The sequence below is a fragment of the Cydia pomonella genome, unplaced genomic scaffold (assembly GCF_033807575.1).
Source record: "Cydia pomonella isolate Wapato2018A unplaced genomic scaffold, ilCydPomo1 PGA_scaffold_213, whole genome shotgun sequence".
Taxonomy (NCBI): domain Eukaryota; kingdom Metazoa; phylum Arthropoda; class Insecta; order Lepidoptera; family Tortricidae; genus Cydia; species Cydia pomonella.
Genome location: NW_026907853.1, coordinates 17,797 through 39,211, shown reverse-complemented (window position 1 = coordinate 39,211; position 21,415 = coordinate 17,797). Strand labels below are relative to the sequence as shown.

Genomic DNA, 21,415 nt, shown 5'->3' with positions numbered 1-21,415 from the left:
TGTAGTTTGTGGTATACTGTAAAACGTTCCTCCCCTAAAAAAGTCAGCATACGAATAATCACGGTTTTTTTAGATTTTAGAATAAAGAAAATATTAGAACAAATTGTGTTTTAATTTTTTTATATATTAATTATACTCGTAAAGTGTTTGGCTATGGTATTTTATAATGTGAATGTAAAATTCATGATTATTGAATTTAAATAGTGCTCCCTCTCTCTCTCTCGTTTTGGGATAATATTAGCATATTCCCGTACGATGAGCGTTCAGACATTGTTTCTTAGTTTGGCAGACATAAGTTACGAGGGACGTTGATCTTGATCAATCGTACGTCAGCGTAAGTTGTGGCCGATCTTAGGCCTCCGCAAATAGGTCGCCCGGCCAATGCATACAGATTTAAAACGTATGTCACCTCAGTGCTGCTGGATGTGGTGCTGATAGTACTCTGTGGATGTGGATAGCACGCTGAGGTACTGTAGAACACTGTGGATCTTAGCCGATTTTAATATTATAATTCAAATTTTTGTTTTAAATGAGTCTGAATACTCTTAATAGAATAGTCACATGGCGTAATTTAGATGTTTTGTTATTTTTTATTACACGATAAGTAATAAAAATTATAAGAGGCGGTTTAATGCCTTAAGGCATTTTCTATCAGTCCTTAAGTTATACGACGTATAACTTTATGACGATTATTTAGAAATGAAACGATACTGTTGCACTGGCAATATTACTCGCCATCTGTATCATCTGGGCGTCTGCTCATCGTCCTGTGTACCAAGACCCCAAATGAAGCTGTGAGACCTAGGTTAAGATGTACTAACACTAGTATTGTACGTCTGTATATAACTAACAATCTATGGGTAAATTGGCCTGAAATAAAGAAATAAATTAAAATTAATTTAATGTTCTCAATGTTTTTCTTATTTATTTATTCGGTTACCCCATACATCATCATCATCATTTAAGAGCATGGCTCTTGTCGGTGGAGTAGACGCCAGTTTTAGCGGTCCTCGGCCAAGTTCTTTAGGTCCCTGTAAGACACGACATTTACTTTTCCTTTTAGTTGCTGCGTGTAACTTGCTCGTGGTTTTCCTCTTCCTCTTCTACCTTCGATCTTGCCTTCCAAAATAGTTTTAAAGAAAGTGTCGTGTCTTATCAAGTGACCTATCATTTTTCCTCGTCTATTCTCTATGGTCCTCAGTAGGTTTCTCCTCTCTCCAACAATTCCCAGCACTTCCTCGTTCGTTTTTTTCTCAGACCAACTTATTCTCTCCATTCTTCTCCACAACCACATCTCAAAAGCCTCCAAGCGTTTCCTATCCTTCTGCCTCATTGTCCACGTCTCACACCCATACAAAGCGATGCTCCAGATGTATATCTTAATTAGGCGTTTTTTTTTTATATTCTTAGATATCTTAGCCTTTAGCAAATGTTTTTTGGCGTTGAAAGCTGTTTTCGCCATTGCTATCCTTGATATTATTTCATCTGTACATACCGTCGCGTTTTTATTAAGAAATGTGTTTCAACGTTAATGCAAAATTACTCCGAAGAACATTACAGGCAATCATGATAAACTAATACGATTTTTTATTTGTATATAAATTAAAAAAGTCTAACAAAGGTAAATAACGTTATTTAAATTCTACCCCGAGTTTAACGGTGACCACGAATGCCTGCTGGTAAAAGGCTTGAAACGTTGGGAAATATTTCAAGACAGTGCCGAGTTTGGTTTAAAATTAAACGTACATGCCGTGAAGCCTAACAATACCATACAATTAGGTCAAACATGTATGGGAGCGGAACATTAACCTATATCTAATGTAGCCGCCCACACCCCACACGTGCACCCGTCAAAACTTACCAAGACAACTTTGATTTGTCAGAATAAACAGGCCAATTCGAACGTACACTTGTCCTATTAGTGCCAGCGAGTGACAGCTAACTGATACTTATGATTTCAATATCATTTTTAAATCAGTGCACGTTATTCAAAACAGAATGGAATGGAATAATTTATTGAGGCTATATGAAAAATCTGTTAAAAACAGGCGCTTCCAGTATTTTATACATATTCGCTATTTCCGATATATCCCAAACTTGACTAATGGACAAAGGGCAGTTCGGTTATGAGTTGGAGAGCCGATTTATGTGGGTTCTTGTTTATTTATGTATTAGATGAATCGTGCTTTTGGAACTTTCTTGAATAAAAGGGTTTGGCGTTCATTTTGTCAAGTATGGAAACATGGAGAGACTGAGAGAGATCAGATTAAACTATCAGATAAAGTCATCGTCAGTAGATATTTACGCGACATGTCAATTAAGTGCATGATATATACGGGTCAGTGGCCTGTAACACGAGCAAAAAGTGAAACTGTACTATACTCCTCAAACTGACCAACATTTGTTCAGCGACTTTTAAAAATTATAAAGATTTTCTTCCCCCTTATTCATAAACGTCTACTAAAGTTGACAAGCCGCGAATAATCGTTTGTCCCTTTCCGACGTATCGGTATGATGGAAAAGGGACAAATGATTATTAGAGGCTTGTCAACTTTAGTAGACGTTTATGAATAAGGGGGTTAAAATACAAATTAAATATTCCCCTAGACCCATATGGTCGAAAATTTGCTGCCTATGGATGAGGTCTTGGTGGCTTAGATGGCAGAGCGCTGGAGTATCGATCCAGAGGCCGTGAGTTCAAGTCTCACTCAAGACAGTAATTTTTCCCGATTATAAATTTATTCTCAGCTTAAAATAAATATTATCCTGCATGTGTATGTAAATAGTTGACATTTATTATTTTGATGATGAGAATTACTTTGAATCGCATGAGCGCCGCTACTTACGTTAAATATTTGTATGCTTCATAATATGGCCAAAAGTGGATAACATAATTATCTGTATGTAACACCTGTTTGCAACACTACCTGCTTTTCGACAAATAAATGCATATGCAAGTTTATGCTTTTCTTACTTAAAAGGTCGAATTTTGTCACGAAAAGATATAGTCAAGGTAAACGTGTAAAAAAGGATGCAGCTTAAAAATAGTTCCAGTTACAAAAATATCTTCAAAATGTTTAAGGTAATAGAGTTATTTTACATTTATAATTAGAAGATATAAAACAGAATAAATTACTCCAGAACGTGACTAAAATGTAATCCTTTTCGTGACCAAATTTATCAAAATATATTATAGTATTAGTAATTTTGTGTAAACAGACACGTTCTTACACAAAATACCACACACACACACACAACACATCATATTATATTGAAATAAAGGAAAAATAAGGCTGAGGCGCTAAATCATACGGTTGCCTGGTATTCCGGGTTCACGAATTCAACTCCAGCCTAAGACAGGGTTTTTTTTTTTTCATTTCTCCGTCATTTTTCTAAACAAATATGTTTTAAAATATTAAATAACTATTTCCTTCTGTTACCTCTTCATTAAGTACTGAACCGATTTAGATTCAATTTTGTATTGAGATACTTTGAGCCCCAGAAAAGGCGTACCACATACAAACCAGCCCAGTTTGGCCAGTTTTGACCACAGATATCATTCATTATTGAGTCGAAAAAGGAGGTCGAATTTACTATAGATATGGGATATTATAGTATATTTATAATAATGTAAACTAATTAAAGCTAGACCAAGATAAGTTGGCAGTGATTTTGATAGCCCAGACGGTGCAAAAGTTAAGTAAAAGTCAAATTAATTGCCTCGTGGCATTAAGTCCGCCTTTTGTACTGTAAGATTTTTTCTTTAGTGCAATAAAGATTAAATAAATAAATAAATAAAAATTTCATAGAAGTTTGGCGTTTAAAATAACACGTGCCCGTCTGGGCTATCAAGATCGCTGCTAACTTAGCTTGGTCTGACTTAGTTTACTTCAATTTTTATGTAGAATTCTACACAAACGATGTCACGGGCAGAAACTAGAAGAGTTATATGACTATATTACGTATAAGTTTTCTCAAATTTGCAGCAAAATGGTCATATAATGAGTTGAAAAGTTGAGGTTACCACGGATTTATCTAAACGATTTGCCGAAACGGGGCGAATGTAAGCGAACTTTGTATTCGAATTGTTGAAGATACATTCTGAGATATGAGAATCTGAACACTTTAGGCCTGGCTTAAAACAGAGCAGTCACTGAACAATGTTTTATGCAACTGTTACGTAATAAGGGGATTTGTCTAAACGATTTGCGCTGCAACGGGGCGAATGTAAGGCGAACTTCGTATCCGACTTGTTAAAGACACATTCTAAGATATGAGAAGCTGAACAGTTATGGTGCAGCTTAAAACAGAGCAGTCACTAAAATATGTTTTATGCAACTGTTGCGTAATAAGAATAAGGTTTGTTATTATGCAATATTGTGATACAATTTTGTATCCACGAGTACTACTATTTGTGGTTTAAATTATAAATAGTTCAGGGTGTAATTTCTAGAATCTAGTACTAGTCAGATCTAGTCTATGGTATATAAGTTTAACTTTTGTGCAAAATGTGATCGTCATTGGATAATTTCTGACAAAATATAACCTTCTGAAAGAGGATTTAGATTCTTATTGCTTCGGTATTTCATAATTTCAATATGGACCCAATGTGACACATGTATGTATATACAAATATCCTAAATTTTCTTGAAAAACTTCCTTGTTTTTGGGACTTTGCCAAGCCCTACATTCTGCAGTATTGAATATTATGAGATTTTGTTCAAAGGGTTTGATGTAGTTTTTTTGTGGTCTTAATTACCACAATTCCCTAAAATATGTAGACAAATGGGGTAAATTACATATATCTATTATCCAAAAGGCTCATAAACTTAGGTTTTAATTATTTTTTTCCATTTCCGAATTATGAAATATTGGTAAAACAAATGCGGCATAGCTTTGATACGTATTATATCAACCAAAACTACGTCAAGAACAATTTCACTCGATTATAACAAAAGCAGATATTAATTTTCTTCATTTTTGAGAAAACATCACCCAAAAATATTCGTTTTTATCGAATAGTGCCCTCATTGTTCGTTTCTGGCGGGGTTTCAAGGTCGTCCTCTTGTTCTGCGCTGACATCGGTGAGTATAGCATACGGGATCTCGCGTTCAAAACTTTGCCACACCCTACATTCTGTCATACATAATATATATTACAGTCAAGTATAAAAATATGGGTGTACACATCTTACTCAAAAATATGTCCCATAGCATCTTATTCTAGTGTAATAATAGCGTAGTACAGTCAGCGTCAAATACTTTGTAGCAACCAAAGTAGCCATATAGTTCGGTACATCATATATTTAGTTTGGTGTACAGAACTATTTGGCCACTTTGACTGCTAAAAAGTATTTGACGCTGACTGTACCATATTTATGAGACGATTCTTTCGATACATATTTTTGCACTTGACTATACCTACCTAATCTAAGACCGAAAATACGTCGGGGACGATTTTAGTCAATATTAGACCCAAGCAGATATAGCATTAGTGTCTTTAATTTTCAGGATAATATTCTTAGTTATTCCTGAAAATATAACACAAACATATTCGCTATCTTAAAGTGCGCCCGCTGTTCATTTCTGGCCGGTTTCCAAGGCGGTGCTCTTGTTCAGCGCTGATATCTGCGAGTGTACCTTACGGGAACTCCCGTCCGAAACTTTGCCGCGCCCTACATTTTGCAGAGAATGTTCAATATTACGCGATTTTACACTGCATTTAGCATATAAGTGTTGTGGATATACGATTTATAGTTTAATATTTATATACATGATATACTTACATAAAATAGGTTACATCAAAAATTTATTTTATATTTTTAAAACCCGCAATATCGATTGAATTGTTCAACTAAAACTCTATGTGGTGTTGAAATGAAATAATCTACTAAAAACATGTACAAAAAAATGAAATAATCTACTAAAAATAAGATAATAGAAACATTGTCTTTTAGCCCTACAGAATACACATTTTCAAATTTTGTTTTTTTTTTTTCCGCTATCAAAAATCGTTGTTTAATAAGAAGAAAATTCTGTGCGTACTACCATTCTGTGGTTTCCCTGAACTGTTATCGACAAAAAAGGTTTTTGAAGATGCTTTGTTGCCATGAACCAATCCAAGCTAGTGATACAATACGAGGAAATAGACCACAAATCACAGCTTTAATCAAGTAATGAGTACGCCGCTCCGGTGACCAACGCAGTGAAACATGGGTAAAACGGACATTAATACATAATGGTAAAAATATATATGAGCTGTTAATACGAATTACTCGAAATACAAAAAAAAAACAGAAGATGTTTGCAAACCCTGTTACGAGCTGAGGGTGATCCAGATACGATCGTGCCATTATGTACACTTCAGTTCGTTCGTGGTGCGCGTGCCGCGGCCGCGGCCGCTGCTGAAGACCATCACGAGCGCGGACTTTTGGCCGAAGGGTGTGATATTTTGGGGGTTCCGTGGCAGTCTGCTGAATCCTCCCCAGAACAGGTGGCGCAGCAAAATAATGATGTGTCGCTAAAATGATTTTTGATTTCAGAGCTATAGTTTCTTTAACAAAACCTACCCAGAGAAGTTAGGCCGTATTGGAATTAGACAAATAGAGCTTCATGTTCACGTCTCCATGGCTACCATTTTGAACGTCGAACGACTTAATTAGCAGTCACATACTTTGTACCTTTTTAACACCGCATCAAACACAAAAGCTGTCCCTCAGACGCCACATCACCGAAGTGTCAAAACTAAAATTGTGACATGTTGCTTTGTGGTCTGTGACGAATAAATCCGTCTTCAACGTTGGACCTACGGTGCGAATATATCCGTCATTGGCGTCAAAATGGGTAAACCCATATTCATAAACTTCTGTAATTAATTAATACATAGTGTTGATAAGAAATATCTTTAACACTGCGATAGAATGACTATTAGTAAGTTAGTCCTCCGGAAGCAAAGGGGATTGACAATTATAATGTAGTAAAATAAGAGATCCACAAAAGAAGCTCTTTAAAATTATATTAATATTATTTGGTACCTGCAGTGGTGGTATCTGAATTTTCCTATTATCTCCCTGTTTCTGATCGCAACCATGTATATGACCGAATGATTTTATTCTTGTATCCATTCGCCGACTCACTCACTCTCTTCTTTCTAACAACTCCACGGTTAACATCGCTCTGTAATTAATATCCGTTTTTTAGTGAAAATACACAGTTTTCATCGATAAAAGGTGACTTTTTATCCACCAACATCCCACAATAAAACAAAATGGGTAATGCACTGAGGTTCCATTTATTAAGGTTTCATTACTTATATAAATAACTTATTAGTTAATAATTACACTAGGAAACAATCAGGACTTGCAAACGATTAGGAAGGCTGTCATCTAATCTTCCGACTTAACTCGTCAAGTTTATTGGACGTATTATGTTAAGGTTGCATTCGGATGAGACTGCAGCGGTGCATGATGCATAACTGAATTGCTTTTTTATAAACTATATTGGTAGTAAACAAGCATACGGCCCGCCTGATGCAGTCTCCGTAGCCTATGGACGCCTGCAACTTCAGAAGAGTTATATACGCGTTGCCGACCCTAACACTCCGCACCCTCGTTGAGCTCTGGCGACCTTACTCACCGGCAGTAGGGTGTAGTGTTATTTGGCTGTGGTTTTCTGTAAGGTAAAAAAATTGCCCTGTTTCATGTGTGCAATAAATTACTGAATATTGCTTTTTACCGCCTAATACAGGGGTCATAATGGAAAAAAAATAGTTCATCTCAAAAATCATGGCCTATACATATAGTAAGGTGCGCTAAAATGATTTATTTTATTTTTTGTTTTATAATACCTAACTAAAACGGTAGAGGGGCGTGGGCAGGGAAGGCCCAGGCAGAAATGGCGGGATGACCTGTCCAGCTTCCTTAATATCTGTCCGGAGGAAACACGAAATCAGGAGTCGTAGAAATTAACCTTTGCCACTGGGACACTGAAATCGGCCTAATAAATAATAATAATAATTCAGCCTATATACGTCCCACTGCTGGGCACAGGCCTCCTCTCATGTGCGAGAGGGCTCGGGCTATAGTCCCCACGCTAGCCCAATGCGGATTGGGGACTTCACATACACCTTTGAATTTCGTCGCAGATGTATGCAGGTTTCCTCACGATGTTTCCTTCACCGAAAAGCTAGTGGTAAATATCAAATGATATTTCGTACATAAGTTCCGAAAAACTCATTGGTACGAGCCAGGATTTGAATCCGCGACCTCCGGATTGAAAGTCGGACGTCATATCCACTCGGACACCACCTAACCTAATAAATACGTTCTTTATTTCATATACCTAATAAATTACTATTGCGTTGTAGCAATATAGGAGTTAGAAATTTTGGTTTTTCATTTCGCCTGCAATTTAAATAATCAAGTTAAAAAAATGTTCTTGGAAAAGGGCGAAGTTATCGAATTACAGTAACTACGTAGAGCTAATAAATTCCTTTACAAGCTCTATTAGTATTCCAGTTGTTTCTTGACTCTTTTCAAGAAATAAAAGCTTCGTCTTCTTTTTTTATACCTACTATTGTAACAGAAATAGCTAAAGCATGGTTTGCAAAAAAACCGGACAAGTGTGAGTCGGAGTCGCCCACCAAGTGTTCCGTAAAAAAATAACTTTATTTATTTATTTATAATTTTCATATTTTTCCTTGTATTTTTAGTGTAAAATTTCATAGTTCTAAGTCAACGGTAAGTATAGGTAAAAAACTTAAGTAAACCTGTTGTATGTAGTTGGGACGTGTTCGAATAGACATTTGTTTTGTTTGTGTGTGTCTTTTAAACGTGTATTGTCTATTCGAACACGTCACAACTACATACAACAGGTTTACTTAAGTTTTTTACCTATACCTACCTCATAAATTTTGATTCCCTTGAAAGTATCGAAATTTCGACAGTGAAAGATTTTTTAGGGTATACCGTGAAATTGCGCTTATATTATGTGCAGAGTAGGAAACTTCTATCCATCAATTTTTTTCGAAATCTGACGAAGAATATCAACAATAAAATAAACTAGTGGCTCTTTCCATCTTTAAAGCGTAAATTCAATAAGTAAATTAGTAAATATTCCTTTATGTGATGGCAAATTGACAAATTAGGGATTAACAATCTTATAAATAGGACTGCGTGTAAATCATTGTAGAACCATTTCTGGCACGACCCCTGCTCTAACGGCTGACATTCTTAGGATAAGGTGCTAAAAGCTTATCTAATGATTTACCTGCAGTGTGCTTCCAGTGTTCTTTTAGTATAATAAATTATGTGTCACAAATTGTAACATTTTTACTTATTTCATTTCCTGTAGATGCCCCGAATTGCCGGTGGAAATAGTTAGTACCTGCTTTGAAGTTATTTTTTTTTTAGGTAGAAAGTTTGGTTAATTTAGTTTCATTATTGTACCGTGATTTTCCTCTGGGTAAGACCAGAGCCGGGTAAGGAAAACTCGCGTTACAATTGGCAGGCAAACTAGTGGCTCCATAAGCTGTAGACCTCGCGATAAGATCGATAAGCTTAAACATGTATACACCGTACTCACAATGATCTTAATTGCCATAAACTATAATGGCACTTAAGTCCTTTAGCGAAGCGTCTCATTGATGCTACGGGTGACCAGAGGGCTGGTTCTTTCGTTGCCCGGCCAATCGCATCGCCATACAGCGCGGTAATGTCACCAGCCTTCTGGGCACCCTACCATCGGGCGACGAGCTACCCCCATTTTTATTTGTTAATAGATATGTTTCTTTACTTTAGTTAATAGGTATTCTTTTTGTATTTTATGCGTTTTAATAAGTTAGTTTATATATTACATAGTAACTATTATTGTACAATTTAATAAAGTCCTTTATGCCAATTCCCATCATTTTGAACATTTTCCAAAAAATTTAAAAGACAAAAAGTTATATGTAGCTACTGAACCTGCTTACAAAAATTCACGAGATTCAGTTCAGAATTGCGAACTATAGAGGAGAATCCGGACATACGAAAACAGATTGCCCGAGTCAAAACGTAGACCTTTGCTAACGCAATCAATAAAAAATAAAATTTGAAAGGTAAAAAAATGATTTTTGGAACAAGATTTTATTACCGACTGTACTTTTCTTTCCACAGAAAACTAATACCCATCAAGACAATTCTAAAAACCCCAAACTATTAGGCTGCGGTGTCTGTCACAGAGTTCCTATGGCTACCGCCTGTCTCCATCATCAGATCGGCTCGATGGTTCCATAATATTGCATTGGCACCCAACTTACATATTATGTATGACAATCTTCAGTTCTATCGGAAACCGGGAAGCGGGTCTTTATTTTGCAAGATTTGACCCGGTACAAACATACACAGTTACATACATAGTTACGTACATTGCAAGTTAAATAAAAGATCATGAAATCGGCCCTTTCTCCAAGTAATCGATACATATAAAAGAGAATACGATTCCGATGAATACAAAACCTCCTCCTTCTTTGAGGTCATTTAAAAATTACGCGCAAAGCAGTAATCAAGTCAGTCTGATAGCAATAAATTTTATAAAAGAACAGCCAAGTTATAACGCCACCTTTGACTCAAAGCGGATAGGAGAAATCCAATAGATGCAGTCCTTTGTGGCCCTCATCAGAATAAAACAAATTTTCGCAGCGCAATCCACTATAGGGGAGCCACAAACGAGGCTACATACAGTGACGGAATGTATATATACATATACACGGTGTTACATGAGGAAACCGAAAGATTTTCTGTGTATTCCTGATCACATTCTGAGACTAAAATGTCATATAAACTTTTCTGGATTTCGCCTAGTTTCAGAGTTAGTACCAATTTAAAAAATACATCTTATTGTAACTTAAGGGGCTGTCAACACCCAATGCCCTTGAAATTTATGTTACTTAAACAGTTTTTTAAGAAAGACTATTTGTTTTAGTCAAGTAAGAAAAATATATGTTCATATTAATTATATTTCATAGACCGTGGTTGTACTCGATACATGATTGAACGAAATCGGCTCGATAGAAAATAATTGCAAAGATTAGTCTTAAAATCACAATTAAACGGTTCTATGTCTTTATTGTTTTGACTTGTGGGTCTGCAATTAAAATCATAATTTCATAACATTTATATCTAAACCGTGGTTGAGTAAAATATTACACTAATAATCCACTTTTTTTTATTCAAATATTTTTCTTATTATCCCTTGCCCAGGCCCAGTAACATGCGACAGTGCTATCTCATTTACTCCGATAAAAATAGACAGTGTGCGCGCTTTAGGTATTGACAGCCTCTTAATGTAAAACGCCTTTTTGGTAGCGATGATGCTATTATGGCGCGTAGTCTAAACATCCCTAGTGATAAATGTCAAACAGTGTCAAGTAACCTTTGCAAAAACTAGGTTTTACAAAAAATATATTAAAAATTCATTTTCAGTGCCAGTTTTACCATAAAATTAACTTTTTATGGACGAATACATTATAAAAATATATATATTTTTTTGACGAAATTTACTTAAGCTCATATAACATTTTTTCCTTCTTTTTGCCTCAGAAGTGCTTGGTTAAAATCTTTCGGGTTCCTCGTTCCCGCCGTAGATTATTATATTCCGTCGCTATACCTGTCCGTGTCTGTGTCGGCATGTTCGTCTATACGAAGCTCGCAACACATTTTTGATTCCGAAAAACGGTCCATGTGACTGACACTTATCTGACACATATCACTGAAAGTTATCGCTTTTGTATAAATGTACCCTGCGGCTTTGAATATTACCTTACACACAATTTCCCGGTAAAAAAAAAAGTTGATTGGTCACTAAAAGTTTTGATTTGGTAAAAAAAAATGTAATATGACAATTTTTTTTCGTGGCATTACGATATTTGACGTTGCCAACATGCGCGCTGATTAATAAAGTTGTTCATATCTACCTATGGTTAAAAAACCTTTTTTACTTATAATAAACGCTGTGATTTTAGGTGACATTAACATTGATTTGATGGCTAAATGTTCTAACAGTAAGTACCTTATTAACACTATCAAACAATATAACTTTAGGCAGCTTGTCGTTACACCAACAAGGGTAACAGACACGTCAAAAACATGTATAGATCACATATATACAAATTTACATATAAATAGAATTAAAAACGTATTCTGTGAAGATATTAACCTATCCGATCATATGAGTGTTAATGTCATCTTAAACATTGAAAACAATGTATCTCCTGTGATGCATACATTAAAAAGAACATTTTCGAAACATAACATTTCTAGTTTTATATTAAGTCTTGAGTCGTACGACTGGGAATGCATACTTGCAAAAAATCAATGTCCAAACAATAGAACCTCATCGGTAATAAACGTTATCAAACATTTTTATGATGTTCACTTTCCGGTTAAAAGACAACTGATTAAAAACACTGTTAGCACTTGGGTCAATGACCATGTACGTCAGTTGCGATACGATATACGTAGGACTAAAGTGAAATTATCGAAACAACCATATGACAGCGAGTTACGTTCGAGCTTGTCTAGACTTGAAATAGCATTCTGGGCAACATTACGAAGCGAGCGTAAGGACTATGTGAATAACAAAATATCGTGCTGTGCTGAAGGCAATGTGAGTCGTGCTATATGGAATGTTATTTCTTCTGAGACATGCAAGCGCAGCAACAGCAAAAGCGGTCCGATCAATGTGCTCGTTAGCCGGTCGGCGGGCGACTGCGAGCGCTCCCGCGCCGCGGCCGCCGCCGATCAGCTGAACCACTACTACATTCAAGCAAATAACATTGCTACACAACCGTGCGCTGAAGATGCGCTTGCATTTTTGGAACAATACTTAACTACTTTCCCACCTACATTTGTTTTTGAACGGTTTACGTTAAATGATATGATTAGTGCATGCAAAAATGTAAAACGCAAACAATCGAAGGACATAAATGACATGTCAACACATATCTTAGACCTTTTTCCACCTGTAGTAATATCATTGCTCCTTTTCTTGCTGAACGAGTGTATTAGCGCCGGCGTGTACCCAGACATCCTTAAGTTGGTGAAAGTGCAGCCTATTTACAAGGGTAAGGGAGAAATGCATATACCGAAATTCTACAGACCAATATCGCTAATTCCTGTAGTATCTAAAGTTTTCGAGCGTCTGTTGAGTACAAGATTGATGCAGCATTTCACCTCAAATAACCTTTTAAATAGGCAGCAATACGCCTATCAGGTGGGACGGTCAACGAGGGATGCGGCCCGCGATGTGTTTACTAGGGTGATGGCGCACCTCGAGGGCGGGCGACAGGTAGCAGCAATATTCTGCGACCTGTCGCGCGCCTTCGAAATGATTGATCACGCCTTGCTCTTAAAAAAACTAAATCGCTACGGCTTCGAAGGACATTTTTTGGCCACAATTGCGTCATTCTTGTCTAATCGACAGCAGAGTACTTCTGTTCTTGGTGCAAAATCAAAGCTTAGGCCCATCGGAGGTTGTTCTGTCCCCCAGGGATCCATAATGGGGAATAACCTTTTTTTAACGTTAGTTAATGACATAACAACTGCATGTTCAGAACCTGAATACATTATGTTTGCTGACGATACATGCATAATAATTAACGCAGACAATTTTAATAATTTAAGAATAAAGGCCAACAGAATTATGCATAAGATTGCCCAATGGTTCTTATCAAATGGAATGCAACTAAACATTGAAAAAACTAATATTATGCACTTCCAACTGCGAAAAAGTGACGAATATAAATTTAATACCGTTATAAATGACGTTACCCTACCTCAAGTTGATCAGGTGAAATATCTAGGCTTCACGATGGATTCAGGTTTGACATGGTCCCCCCATATAGACGCGATTTGCGACAAGTTAGCTTCCGCCTGTTTTGCCCTATCCAGACTCGCACCCACCTTGACACCTGCCAACCTCAAAACTGCTTATTTTGGATACTTTCACTCAGTCTTAACCCAAGGTGTCGAGCTATGGGGTACGTCAGCAGACTGTGACAGACCGTTTAAACTACAGAAGCGGGCCCTTAGAATAATATCTGGCAAGCCCTATGATCACCCAGCCCAAGCGCTATTTAAGGACCATAAAATCCTCACTCTGCCTTGTATCTTCATATTGATGGCCTGCCAACACGTGAGATCTAATCTGGACCAATACACAACGCGCGGACAGTGTCACGGTAGAAATACTCGAGGTGCACACCTGCTACTTGTCCCGCACCGCAGACTCGCTAAAGCTCGAAAGTCACTCGCTGTCCTAGGTGTCAAGATCTATAACACCCTGCCTAGTGACATAATTACCTCTGCTAGTGATAAAATATTTAATAATAAACTTAAAAAAATGTTGATTGACCTGTGTTGCTACAGTGTGAATGAATTTATTTTGAGGAAGTGTGAATAACATATAAATTTGAGAATTGAAATAAATAAACATAATAATTGTAATTAAAATTGCAATCAATATAAATTGACCATTGTAATGTACTCGTAATAATATGGTTGACATTGTACAGTATGGTAAAGCAACCTCATTGAATTGACGTGTAAAATCTGTATAATTTTATCAATAAATGTATCTTATCTTATCTTATCTTAATACCTTATGAATGGTTGAATACTGGTCATGGTCATGGTAATTTAACCACCATGCTAAGGTATATTACTACGTTTTTGACACAGCCATATCCGCTAGCGGCTGCGTTAACTAACTCACAATGCATCTCCCTCGTACTGGCATTAGTGCAAACGAGATGCACTGCGTTTAAGTAATTGCAGTTGCTAGCTTTTACGACCGCAGAAATGTCATAATAAGGGCGCTTTTGAATACATTATTAAATACTTTTCGAATATTGACGCATCTGTCTATGGTGAAATAAAATACATTTTGCAGGATATTAATTTGAGACTATTTAGATGCTTCGTGTAAAGCCAGCCTTTATTAAAGTTTACCTGAATTATTCATTCTATCGTATATGAATTTTCATCGCATTGATTTTAATAATCTTAACGAGATATATGCAGTTAGCCCATCATTACTATGGGATGAAACGCGATATAAAAAACGTGTTGTACTCCGGGAGTGCCGGCAGAAGAAAAAACTTGAATATTAACGTTGTGCATTTTTGATATTTTGGAATGGTTAGGGAATAATTTCGAATTGCTTTAATTATCAGTATAAAAGTACTATCATTATATTATGTTATGTTAAAATGTGTTTCTAGTTTGTTTTTCGGTTGTTTACTTATTTCTTCATTTACTTTTTGCATGTACAACGATTTTGTTTTGCCGCGAAAAAATGATTTCTATTCCTCTTTGTAATATACATTACAAACGCAAGTTTTAACATGGTCTTCAAACTTGCATACGCAAGTTTTAACATGGTCTTCAAATATACGAAGATTAGAAAGATATTATGCGATAAATTCACTTTATTTACATTCATTTCGGTAAATTTTCATCTGTCGTTTAACAGCATTGACTTATTATTACTTCTTATTCGTAAAGACCGTTACGAACACTACAAAATGGGCCAGAGGGTTTTTTGGTGTCCAAATGGCGTTTGTGAATATTCCGTTAATTATTTATTTGTTAATAGTGGGTTTAAAAAGAGGTCTTTAAACTATTTACAATATGTAACTACATTAGATTTACACCATGTGCCTACAAACTGACATAAAAATTGGTGCGCATGTTCACTCGGCGTTATATGAACGCCTATCCTTACTTTTTAAATATTCAAAATTATAGTTTTTATATTGAATTTTAACACATTATTTGCAAGGGCATAATCTTACTAAAACTATAAAAGTTTACAGTTGATAGAAAAAAAAAACCTTGCCACCATAGCAGTAGAATTTATAAAATAGCTTAAGATATTGCCGAGGGAACTGACAAGCAAATTTTTAAATACAATTTCATTTTCAGATTAATTGAGAGTAATTTGGTTACCTTCAAATTTTCTACTTTTACGCCTCAATGAAATACAGCATATAAACAGTCCGTTTGTCTGCCACTCCCACAATCACGAAATAGCCTTAAACTACTACCCTATAAAGACCTCAACACATACGCACGTCATTTTTACAAGAAGACAGATAGTGCAACTCCTATACGTCTTCTTTAACACAAACTTAACATTACCTCTCTCAAACTATGTTTTACTTGAAAAAGGGTCCTAAAACGAAGATAATAGAGGTGTTAATAATATCAAGGGGGTGTTTAAATAAGTTTGCGGTGCAGTAGTTGGTATTCCAACCACGGAGAGTTGGCATGGCCCCTGAATAGATATCTTGTGGAATGATATGGCCCTCTCGTTGCCAATAAGGAGTGATTTATATTTAAGTACTCGCAAATCCGCCATAATTTTACAATTGGAATCTAAATTTAGTAGGCAGATAAAACATTTTGAATTTAGGAATCAATGTTTATTTCATTTTTCTTAGTATTAAAATACACTAACTCAAAAAGAGGAAAGTCAGCTCCTGATAGCGGAAAGAAAAGTACTCAGGAAGATCCTGGGACCTGTCCGAAGTGACGACGGCTCCTGGAGGATCCGGAAAAATGCCGAGATCGAAGAGTTGGTGGATGAGCCCAATATCATCAGCGTAACTAAATCCCACAGACTTCGCTGGCTCGGTCACCTACTCAGAATGGGGGAGGATCGCATAGTTAAGGAAGCGTACTTGAGGCGACCAACCGGCCGTCGACCGATCGGGCGCCCCAGGTACCGCTGGTGTGATGTCGTGGAGGCGGACCTGCGTCGACTGAATGCCAATTTATGACAGGAAACCGCGCTGGATCGGGACAGGTGGCGTTCTCTCGTTTCGGAGGCCAATATTCTTTTTGGATCGCTGAGCCAAAGCAGTTAGTTAGTATTAAAATACATATAAGCCATTTAGGTGAGAAAATCAAATATTGTAAATATTTATTGATAACAATTGTTACATGACGTGATTTTTTTACATATTTATCTACTATTTGTCGTGCATATACTTATTGTATTAATTGTTACATCATTTTTCTTCATAGACTTATTCAATTACATATTACAAATAAGTTATTATTGATGATGTAAAATTACATTTTGAAATAAAAATACAAAAGCAGGCAACGTCATATTAAAATGTAATGTGAATTTGCAAACTGCTTTTCGTTTTTAAATGTTTACGTTTTAGATGCATTGGACATATGTATTTAAAAATCTAACAGGTATTTTTAGGTACAATAAACTGTACGAACTAATTTTAATTGTCAAATTCTGATTGCAAAGCCAAACTTCCAAACCAGGTAAATGTACGCCTTAAAATACTTGCAAAATGAATTGTCTATTTTCATCCATTCGCTTGTTTCCGTGCCAAAACTAAACTTGTACGTTTGGATATTACAATTTAGGTATGATTTCATGTACCGCGTTACCAACTTATCTATACTCCCAGACTTTAGAAGTCTCAAAGCGCAATCTTATTAGAAAAGCGATAAGGTTCAAGATCTCAAGAGTGCAAGAAGTTTTTAGTTTAAAAGCGTCACTTGAAAGCGGAGCGTATAGACGCATATTACGTTTTTCTTTCAAGCTAGCTGTTTCAAGATGTTAAAGCTAAATTTGTATTTAGCATAAAGAATGTATTATACGATAAATACCGTGGCCGTGGTATGGGCCCTCGTAATACTAAATGGGCCGTTTAAGTAAGAACACGGGTTAACTTTATCGTGTGGATATGATTTGAGGTGTTGATAGAGTTGAGATATTGTAAGCGATTTTATGTGCGCCGTTTCTGGGAATGCGGAAAAGATATTATGCTGTAGATATAAAACGTAATATCGGAAATAACTCACATGCCTATAACTAATATTTCGTGAATCATAACGATAAGCGATGAGTGATAAGTATATTTTCTGAAATAAATTATTCTTAATCGAATGTTATTTTCTCTAAAGATTCAAAGTTCCTTCTTATGGATATAAATACTGTCTACTGAATACAATAACAGGTAAAACTAACATTATTTTTCTGTAAGATTTTATTTGATTCCTTTATTTGGGTGAAAAATAACATTATCATCAAAGGGACACATTTTAAGCATTTGTTGAATTGATTACCTAGGTACTGAATCTTACGGCCTGATTCGAAGAATGAGATACGATAACGATAAGTTCTGGTTTAGATAAGTTCTCATCTAGATATCGTTTGTATGTCGGATATTTGTCAGAATCAGCTCGATTCGGGCAACCAATGTCACTTTGACGTTAGAAATATCGTAGATATATCTTAGTGGGATCACAGTGGAATCGAAATAAACGTCAATTTTGGCATGTCGTTTAGCTATCGATCTTTCCAAGATCTTAAATGTGTCTTATTCATTCTTCGAATGGGGCCATTAGTGAAATTGAGACAAGAATATCATACTAAGCTAATATATCCCGAGAATCAACCAACTATAGTAAAGTACTAGAACTTTATTATATAGCACAAGCTTAATTACGTAATTTGATGACCGTCTGGCCTAGTACCCAAATACAAGGTGCCCGTGAGCATTGCGACAGATTTTAACGGTGCATTCCTGATGGCAACAGAAGCAAAAAATGTTACTTATATGACTTTTTGTGGAATTCGACAAAAAAAAATTTTTGTTTTTTCTCCCCCTTTTTTTGAACACTCCCGTACATAAAACGTATTTTTTATTGATAAACACATAACCTAAAATTAACTAAAAAGTTCTTTTTTTTTATTTGGGGGTAGCCTCTCGAATATTTTATTTTAATTTTTCGATGTCAATCAATAGGTATGTCCAGACTAGACCTCAAAGTGGCAATACCGCAGTCAAAAATGTTTTTTGTTCCGACTTATGGCGAAATAATGATTTCGAAAAACATTTAATTATCTCTGAAACTAGGTCTAATCCAGAAAATTTTATATGACATTTTAGTTTCTAAATATTACCAGGAATGCTTAGTTAAAATGTCTCGCAATGCTCACGGACACCTTGTATATCATCAAATTACCCAGTGACCCTGCCTATGAAGCCAATGGTGGGGACCATCCCCATGCAGGTCCCGGGTTCCAAGCCCGGTACGGGCATTTTATTTGTGTGATGAACACCGGTATTTGTTCCGGAGTCACGGGTGTTTTCTATGTGGAAACTGGACTAACAATCAAATAAAATGTTAGCATTGATACACCAAACAAAACACCAATAAAAGATTGGTACCTATTTCATCACACAAATAAAATGCCCTTACCGGGTTTGGAACCCGGGACGATCGGCTTCATAGGCAGGGCCACTACCCAGCTACCCACTAAGCCAAACCGGTCGAAGTAAGTCCATTTTTGAATTTCCCGACATTGTGAACTTTTTGGAATTACCCGAATACACCTTACCTAGTAATGTTCCTTGCGCCACTTTTCCCCACGTTGACAGCTTGCGAAGTAAGTGCGATGGCAATTTCCGGCTGCACCGACTTTTAATATAAACGGGTTATTGAAAGAGCAGCCTTGCGGTGACAATAGGAATAACTATAGCGCGCTCGGCAAGTCTTGATACTTTCTAAATTTAAACTTTAATTTGGCGACCAGTCTGGCCTAGTGGGTAGCGACCCTGGCTATGAAGCCGATGGTCCTGGGTTCGAATCCCGGTAAGAGCATTTATTTGTGTAATGAGCAAAGATATTTGTTCCTGAGTCATGGATGTTTTCTATGTATTTATATATTATATATATCGTTGTCTGAGTACTCACAACACAAGCCTTCTTGGCTTACCGCGCGAATTAGTCAATTTGTGTAAGAATGTCTGTATAATATTTATTTATTTATTTATAACTTCCAGCGCCAAATAGTGCCTAATACTGGTACATATTACCTCCGATTAATTATAATTAAATCGAACGATTTGCTTTTGTTTTTTTACAAGCTTTTAACTTCAAATGTATGTTCCTATGTGACTATATTTGTACGGGTCAAATCTTGCAAGTAAAATCAGTCATCTATGATTATAGTTCGTGCAACCCAGCTCGCGTTAGACCCGCTCAAATCACTAAATATGAGTTTTGATACTTTTCAAATTTAAACCTTAATTTTAGCCTTTATTATGGCACTTATTGTTGTACTAGCTGTGCCCGCGGCTCCGCCCGCGTGGTATTCGGTCTGTGTCAGTAACCGGCTCATTCACCGCTAATTTCTCTGCCTCTCCCCTGGAGGTGGAACTTGAAGTAAAGTTGATAGATGGATACGCTAGAGGACTGTAGTCTAGATAAAATATTTTACAATTAGGTACCACTTAATAAAACTACACTCCAAAATCAATTGTTATTTTTTTCAAAGTCGTCCTTATTCAAAGTTTTGACGTGATTTAAACGACATAGAGTAGTAGATGTATATCGGACAATACAGTTCCACTTTTGTATTTTTTTTTACGTCCTTGACTGTACCTATCCAAATCATGTCCATGGAAAATATCATCTAAATCGGTGCTCCAGACCAATCAGTCTAAGCATGAAAAGGTAAGAAATATACCCATAGAAATCCATACTTCCGAACACTATCGCATTTAGGTGTAATACCTATTAGTTAGAAGTAGGATTAGAGGAAAGGAGAATACTCGTAGATATCAAAAACTTGAGGCCGAGTATTTACATTTTGTTTACAGTTATGTTTATATATGCACAACTAAATGTATACATATAATTATATCTACAGTTACATACTAATAAGTAGGTATGTAATAGTATATTTACATAACATTGTCATTTTACAATATTTATTTGTACACCACATTGCGAGTCTCCTCGGCGGGCATCAGCACGAATAGCTCCGTGCAGCTGGTAACGCGCGAGCACGCCACGTAGAGCTGCCCGTGCGAGAAGCAGCCCGCGTCTGCCTCTGCGACTTGTTGATGTTCATGGCGAAGCAGACGCTCACGGAGAACTGTAGGCGCTTGAAGTGGAACGGAAAATTGCTCAGGATGAGGGGGATGCGCGGGATGACCACGACTTCTGCGGCGCCGCACCCCGTCAGGATCTGCACCTCAATGAGGTTTCGCTACAGCTGCATTACTTTTAGCTGGGTTCCGTTGCATAACTTCGGAGGCGACAAATTCCGAAGAAGCATGATTGGAACTCCAACTTTCAGGGTTAATGTGTGTCCTGAAGCACTCAATGAGCTAAGGAACTCTACCGGGTATGTTGTGACATTGCCTTCATCCAAGACAGTGTTAATGGAATTATATACTGCATGTTCACCTTCGATTTCCGCCTGCTCATTTTTCTGCGTGAGCATGGACCGTTCCTCTATGGGCGTGAATATGGATCTCTCACAAATCCAAGAATGGCTCAGGTCTCCGTACACGCTACGAATGAGGTTTTCAATGGATGGAACGATGCTGCATA

General features: G+C 36.6%; 1 long non-coding RNA gene across 1 annotated transcript; it reads right to left on the bottom strand.

Annotated features, from left to right (window-relative positions):
• Window positions 1–7,271: 7,271 nt before the first annotated feature.
• On the bottom strand, window positions 7,272–19,482 carry LOC133533906 (uncharacterized). Its single transcript, XR_009801941.1, has 2 exons — window positions 19,413–19,482; window positions 7,272–7,670 (listed from the first exon to the last, which is right to left on the bottom strand). It is a non-coding gene; the product is annotated as an uncharacterized LOC133533906 (long non-coding RNA).
• Between the last annotated feature and the right edge of the window lie 1,933 nt (window positions 19,483–21,415).